Below are 8,682 nucleotides of genomic sequence, written 5' to 3' on the forward strand. Positions count from 1 at the left end.
GAAAATTTCAAAATAATTTAAAAATTGTAATGTTTTTATTGTATATCATCTAAGCTGTTTTTAAGGGATTCATTTTTATGTTTTAGGTAAAGGGTTATATAGAGTTAATGCCTTCTATTTTTGCTTTCTCTGGAATTTATGAGATGATATATTGCCTTCTTACTGCTGTTGCCACAAGCTAAGTGTTACAACACTGTAACACAGCACTGAAACACACACACACACACACACACGCACACACACATACACTCCTTATCTTACAGTGCTGGAGGTCAGAAATCTTCACCGAGCTATAATTGAGGAGTTGGCCATGTTTCTGCTGAAAGCTTTTAGGGAAAATTTATCTTTTTTCCAGTTTCTGGAGGCCACCTGCCTTCCTTGGTTCATGGCCTCTTCGTCCATCTTCAGTCAGCAGGGTGGCAATTTCAGATCTATCTCTGACTGACACTGCTGCCTCCCTCTTCCACTTATAAAAACTTGAATGATCACATTGTACCCATTCTGATAAGCTAGAATACTCTCCCTATATCAAGACTCTTTTTTTTTTTTTTGAGATGGAGTCTCACTCTGTCACCCAGGCTGGAGTGCAGTGGCCGGATCTCTGCTCACTGCAAGCTCCGCCTCCTGGGTTTACGCCATTCTCCTGCCTCAGCCTCCCGAGTAGCTGGGACTACAGGCGCCCGCCACCTCGCCCGGCTAGTTTTTTGTATTTTTTAGTAGAGACGGGATTTCACCGTGTTAGCCAGGATGGTCTGGATCTCCTGACCTCGTGATCCACCCGTCTCGGCCTCCCAAAGTGCTGGGATTACAGGCTTGAGCCACCGCGCCCGGCCTATATCAAGACTCTTAATCACATCTATAAGGAAGTCTTTTTGCCTTGTAAGGTAATATATTCACAGGTTTTGAGGATTAGGACAAAGACATTTTTGTGGGATCATCATTCTGCCTATCACAAGAGCTTAGGAGCAAATATTTGCAATTTCTCTTTTCTTACAATATGAAGCAGGCTATATGATGGACAGAGGATTATTGCATATACAGGGTGTGTCAGAATATTAAGTGTTGGTAAAATTCATTTGTGAGTTTGTTCTTTCGTGACTGTAAATTTTGGAATCAAATGACTGGAAGCTTTTCTCACATGTGAAGCCAAAGCTATTATTTGTCAGAATTCCTCATCAACCAGATATTTTTATAGCACTTTAGCTGAGGATACCAGATAAATGAGCAACTTCCTTTTTAGTCATTTGATATTAATGTTTCAGGCATTTTTTAGTTTTTCACAAATAGCGTGAGTGCATGAAACATCTCTAATGAAAATTCAAATCTATTTAACAAAGGCCTGTATACACATATACATATATTTAATAAAGGCTTTATATAATATATATATGAGATAGAACCAGGGGAACACCAGCAGGGAAGGGCAAAGTTATGCAATATCTATAAAACACAGAAATATTAGTGTCTCTAGGAACATGGAGAAATTTAAAAAAATTTGACCCCTAATGTATCTTTAAGAAGAATTTCAAGCATATAAGAATGTTAAACACATATTATATAGTATATTTTTTAAAATCTCAGTAAAAAGACATTTTTAACTTATAACAAACTCCAATCGTGAAGAGGATTGCAGGCTTTTCCATGCTCAGTGAGAAGGAAGGACGACTACAGTGAATGAGGCTAGCCTTGTGTGTGTGAATAAGGGAGAGGACAGGAGTCATGTCACAACATGTTTGGTCTTCCTTTATTTAGTGTTTTGTTTGGCTTCCTCTTAATGAGCATAGTCAGAAACACTAGATTATGTCAAAGGACATGTGAAACATGTGTTCTCAATATTGTTACTGCTTTCCTATACCACTAAAAATAAGAAATGCATTCTTTGTTCTTCTGAGAAAGTTGGCAGATATCTTGCCAAAAATGCATTCATATAAATGCATTCATAAAAATCATCGGATAGGTATATTGTCTTTTTTTCTTTTTTTGAGATGTCAGTGTCGCCCAGACTGGAGTGCAGTGGCGTAATCTCGGCTCACCGAAACCTCTGCCTCCTGGGTTCAAGTGATTTTCGTGCCTTAGACTCCTGAGTAGCTGGGATTACAGGCATGTGCCACTATGTCTGGCTAATTTTTGTGTTTTTAGTAGAGATAGGTTTTCACCATGTTGACCATGCTTGTCTCGAACTCCTGTCCTCAAGTCATCAGCTGGCCTTGGCCTTCCAAAGTTCTGGGATTACAGGCATGAGTCACCATGCCCTACCTTGCTTTTTATTATTTTCATTTCTTTAATGATTTTACTAGGACCACAGAAAATCAGAGAATCAATATTTTCCTCATATGGTTCTGTAAAGACCCATGATGAGATATTTTGTTTTAAAATACAAAACAAAAAGACAAAACCAAAGAAAAAAAAATCAAAACACTTCCACCTTGATTGACCAGAATACATTTTATGGTAGATAAAAACTGTACAGGAAGAGGATATCAAGCACAGCCTGGGAATAATATGAAAAATCAAAGCACAAGACATGAGCATCATAGAAAATAAATTTTAAAGAATAATGAATGTCAGATAATTAATATTCATTAATCCCACAGATATCAGAAATGATTTATTTTGCATATGTGGCCTCAGTGATGTTTATGTATTTCTAAATTTTGTAATTCAATGTGCAAATTAGGAGGCAATATAATGTGTTTAATTACAAAGAATCAGAACATTACTTTCTTTGGACAATATAGTTTCAGAATAACACAGTGGAGCTTCTGTACTAACGCAAGATCAAAGGACCAAAATAATAATGTGCTACCTCCATAGAGGGGTACCCTGGAAGGGTGCTATAGAGTCTAGAATATCGGAGAAGGTGAGGGAACACGGGACTGCAAGACACATGAGTGTTTAAAGTGGGACCCAATGGAGAGAATATTAAACTATTAACCTAGAATGTGCTTGAGTTTATTTTCAAAAAGATTCTGCACAGTTTTGCTTGTCTATTTTTGTTTCTCTTTGAAAAAGCATGCATTCTTATTCTTGAACTACTGGTCAGGCATTTGTGAATAATGTCTGCAAGCAGTGACATAGTGGTAAACTAGCTGTCTGGTAACACAAACACACGCACGCACACACATGCTCTGACACACACACACACACACACGCCCCAAAACATAATTAAATCTGATTTGTAGCTTTTGCTAGTTTATACAGTGGGAATTCTTCCACCACCATGGCTGATTTCCAGCTAACAACATAATATCATTGAATACAGGGTTTTGGAGGAGATACACAGACTTGCCCCTAGCCAGCTTTAGCACCCCATTGTTTGGAATTCTAATGGTGTTGATTTCTGACATATGTCTGCAAAGTTGTTATTTGCCTTATAATTGGAATGACTTTTTCTCTCACTTTGTGGATTTCTTGAAACCTTAGAGTGGGGTGGAGCAGTAGTAAGCATATGATGGGCAGTCATATAAATCTAGAAGTCGATTTCATGTTTAAAATATTAAAGCGAAACAAAATTTGCTACATTCTGTATTAGTATGGTGCCTTCAACAAGAAGACCCTAACATGGAATTAGAAGTACAAGAGACTTTAGAGGGGGAAACACCTCTAGAATAAAGAGGGAGTGAGTGAAGTGGATATGGACAGCCTTCAGACCATACTACAAGGCCGACATCTGAATAGGGTAAGAAGGTGAGAAGAAGAATTGGGTAAAAAGAGCCTCAGACTGCAATATAGCTTCGAGAAATCCTTGGCCAGGTGCCCTGTGGGGAGTCCAAACCAAAGATTAATTATTAAGGGAGTCCCACTGTAGGCTGAAATGACTGATCTCTAGTACCTATGCTCAGTTCAGTCTGGCTGGGAACAACCAAAGGATATGGCAGCTTATTTGGCAGATACTTGCAATAGGCTCCTTTTGAAGGGACATCTAACTGACTTCCCTCCATGGATGACATACTTTCTTTTTCCTCTAGAATTATAAGAAATTATAAGCTTCATGTGGCAGGAAATTTTACCTGCTTTTTTCACTGATATGTTGACAGCACCTAGAATAATAGCTGGCATATAGTGAATGGTTCATAAACATTCACTAAGTTAATTAACTGTAGCTCATATTGGTATAGCCCTAGTCATTCATTCATACAGATGTTTATATACAATTATTGAGGATCATCACATTATTATTGAGCCATTGTATTCTAGAGTTAAAACATGTTTACTCACCTGGAAACACTAACTTATAGCTTCTTAAAATAATAGTGACATTATTATAGTGCCACTGCAATGTTGTTTAAAGACTATAATGGGGTTATGAAGAACGTTTTGTAGAATGACAGAGAAAGAGAAGTTAGGAAAGACTTCCCATTAGAAGACTTCCCTTGTCTGATTTTGAATTATTCAATAATCTCAAGAGATTTAGTTAAATGAATATTGTTTTTTTTTCTGAAATGAAGGAAAGAAATACAGTTTAACATATTGTGCAAATGACCATAAGTCCAGCTAATCAAGTTTATGAACCTCTTAGAGTACAACTAAAACAGAGCCAAAAATTAGTCACTAATATGTAACCTGGTAAGGGGGTCTAAAAGACCCCAAAAGTGTCCAAAGGACACTTACAAGAGTCTATTTCTACTGACTCAGATAACCTATGTTTGCTAAAGTTATCCATCAATTAGCCAGCTAAGGGAAAGAATTTGTGTGTCTATAATTCTAAGGAGAGAAAAGAAGTAAGGGAAAATAAAAGGGTGGCATCTCATGCCACATATAATTTTCGGTCCCCTCAGCTACAAAGAGGTATATTTTAAGGATTATTTTTTATGTTTCAAATACAAATGCTACTATAGTGTTAATGAATGTCTTGATTCTTCCTGTGCCTTTTGTCCTCCACTCCTACACACTCCTGAGTGTTAAGGTCTTTTGTAATGACACTGAGAGGCAGGAAGCTGAGCTTTCATCTGGACCCAGCGGTGCACACAACTCAAGACCAGACTCACCACAGCATCTAGAGGTTTCTATTCAATAGAGGAAGAGATGTTATTGTAACAGGCTATTGGCATGTTCCTCTTTATTTTACAAATGTTTCCACTCATTTATTTATTCAAGCAGTATTCTATATGTATAACTTCTACATTGACAGAAAGTAGAATGCTGTAAGTCATAAAGGAAATATATATATTTTAAAGCTGACATTGAATGTTTTATGATTAGAAACAAGATATTTTGAAATTAGAGTGGCTACAGGTAAGAAAAATGACAAGGGCAAGGCCATGGGAGTGTGCAACTGAAAAGGAGTAGAGTCATTGGATATGAAGTCATTGAAGAACTGAGAGGCTAAGGAGTTGTATGATTGTCCACCTGAGTGCTGGATTCTCCATGATGATGGGAGAACTTGGAATAGACATGAAGTGTGTAGGTAAGGGGTTGCAGTTTGCCTGAATGAAGAGTATAAGTGACAGTTCTGTGGATGAGAGCAACAAGAAGGGGAGGGGATGGTATTTCCAGATATGTCCTTCAAAAATGATTTCTTTAGAGCATCAGGGAGTGATGATCAGGAATAGTGTTTGAGATTGGAGGGGATCTGGATCATACCTCCTGACTCTCAAAAGTAAAAGGACAACCAACCACCACACGAAAATACTGCAAAGAAAACGTATCCTAGGGTTAGATATCAAAGTAAGGCTGGGAGGCAGTATGATTGAAATAGCCTAACCTCAGTTGCTAAGGATCCAAGGTGAGTTAGCACTGAAGATAAAGGAAAAATTCAATTTTTATTTAGTATTGTTTTTATTCACATTTTCCTCGGCCCTCACTGAAGCCTTGTATTTGGAAATGTTCAAGATCCATTATAGATTGCTGCCATCCTTATATTGGAGGGTAGACTCATTTTGCCTTCCTCCTTATCCATGAACACTGAGGGCAAAAAATAGCATATGTCAAGCAGAGATAGAACAGCAGTCCTAATGGAAACAATAAACTCATTTCTTGTTTCTGTTATTACAGTTTCACAGATCTGTTTCAGATAGATATTTGTATTTTCTGTTTGTCTTAAGAAGAATGTGAACATGATATAAATTTGGTCAAGTGTAACGATGATACACTTTGTGAAACAATTGCTCTCTGCATTGGTAAGGCAAAGGAGTTGTAAAAACCCTCTGCGGATCTGTTTTAGATGTTAAAGTGACTGTTCCTTCATTTTGTCATTTGCTAGCACATGGGAAACGTTCCTAAGTTATGTTTGAGGAAAAGTTTGAAATGGGCACATGTTTTAACTACCATTTTCCTCAAATAACTGAACAGTCTTTTCTTTATGCCTTTCCCATCTTTGGGCGCCACTGTCTCTCCAGGCACTACCCTGTCTCTTTACAGCTGCCCTCAGAAATGCCTAATCCTACCGCGATGAGCCACCCAGTACTTCACATTAAAGCAATGTCCTCTTCCTCTCCATTCAACTGAAATCTTACCTTTACAGCATCCCATTTTTCGAATATGTACTTACATTCTCCTCAGAGAGCTTTTAGCCCAAGTATCTAAACTGAAAGGATTTTCCAGCAATCAAAATACTGGGGAAACAGGAAACGATTTCTTAAATTAGAACATGCCAACAATTGCTTATGACATCTACTGCAACTTCAAATTTTCATTACAAAGATTTGTCCTTCTTAAAGAGAACAAAGCCTCTAAATTTCATAATTGCAGAATTATTGACAGAGCTCAGAAATCCATCAAGAAATCAAACAAAATATTTGCTAAAATCTGTTAGACAAAATAGGCAATTCTGGGTTCATACAAATTGGTCAAGGTTTGCCCACCAGAAAAAACCTTGGATATAAGATCCAGTCAGCTGCTTGTCTCAGTCATGAGATGCAGAGTTCTTGTAACCATGGAGACAGCAGAAAGAAGAGAAGGTCATGTCACTATCCTTGAGGATTTCAGATACAAAAGAAATGAATCAGAATGCAAAACCTTGCTCACAACCATCAGCATCAAGTCCATAGGCATACAGTCCAAACTCTATACTAAATGAAGTCGAACCTGGGCACCGAGATGATTTCTCAGGACACATCCAAGGTACAGAAACAGTTGGCTACCAACTTGACATGTCTCTGTTTATTTTCTTAATAAACATGTTCTTTCCTCTAAAATTTACTTTCTTCAACTAGATGTGGTGGTATATGTTCCTCTGAGGTAGTGTGGGTATTAAATAAAAAGTTCAATAAATATAGTTCAATTAGCAGGTTGGTGTTAAAATCAAGAACAGCCACATAATTCATTTTTACATAAATTTATTTGCCTTTTATTAATTTATTACCTTTTCAACTAATTTTTATTAGGGGCTAAGCATGTGTCAGGCTTTGATAACAATAGTAAATAATATGTGGTTCTTACCCTTAAAAATTCTAAAATTGAACTTATCCATGAGTGAAGGCCCTAATTGCATCATAAAAGAGATGTTACACAATCCTGTATGCTGTCAATATACACTTGACCAGTTGAGTTTAGATAGATGCTTTGCAACTGAACTTATCGTAGGCAGTTTAGGTGTTTCTAAGAAAATAATAATGCCTTTTTTATACTTGTTGAAAAAACTCAATAACTTCTGGAAATGAGATTAGGACCTCTGAAAGCTTATTTCTTGGCATCCTTTATAATAAATGGTAAATAGTAAAATTTAGCAACACAGCCATAACTCTGGTATCCATAACTATGCAACTCATTCAAGGCATTTGGCCTATGTCTTTGCCCATTTGGGCAGCTATGGCAAAATCCCTTAAACTGAGTGGCTTATAAGTAACAGTAATTTATTTCTGAGAGTTCCGGAGACTGGAACATCTAAGATCAAGGTGCTGGCAGATTTTGTGTCTGGTGGGTCCCCACTACCCGGTTCATAGACAGTCATCTTCTCATAGTGTCCTCACATGGTGAAAAGGGTCAAAGGCTCTCTGGAGACTCTTTTATAAGGTCACTGATTTCATTCACGAGAGCTTCATACTCATGGCCTAATCACCCACTAATGGCCCCACCTCCATTCCATCACCTTAGTGGTCAAGATTTCAACATGAGAATTTTGGATAAACACAAGCATTCACACCACAGCAGCTTAGAAATGATTCAGACTAAGAAAAGATGGTGGTTGTGTAGTTATTGGCACTCAGCCTCTTTGCTAGGAGTAACTTGAGGGAGGAATTTGATATTATTTTGAAGATGAAACTTAACATTCACTTTCATGAATCAGTTAAAGTATTAAGTATTGTGAGACCAGAAATGCTTTGATGCAAGAAAATCTGCTGCAAAGAACTCTTTCTAAAAGTAATTTTTTGAGGTGACTGTTGAAATCATCCAAATGTGTGTCCCTTGGGATAGTCAAAGCTATGGATTGAATTGTGTTTTTCCCCAATTTGTATGTTAAAATGCTAACTCTCAAACCTTAGAATGTGACTTTATTTGGAAATACAGTGATTGCAGATATAACTGTTTAAGATGAGGTCATTAGGATGGTTCCTAATCCAATTTGACTGGTGTCCTCATAACAGGGGAGAAATTTGGACACAAATACACACACATGGATAACACCATGCGAAGATGAAGGCAGGGGTAGCCAAAGAATGAAGCCAAAGAATGACAAACATTGCCAGCAAACTACCAGAAACTGGGATGAAGGCATGGGGAAGATTTTCTCTCACAGCCTTC

The sequence above is a fragment of the Colobus angolensis genome, unplaced genomic scaffold, assembly GCF_000951035.1.
Source record: "Colobus angolensis palliatus isolate OR3802 unplaced genomic scaffold, Cang.pa_1.0 Scaffold16, whole genome shotgun sequence".
Lineage (NCBI taxonomy): Eukaryota > Metazoa > Chordata > Mammalia > Primates > Cercopithecidae > Colobus > Colobus angolensis.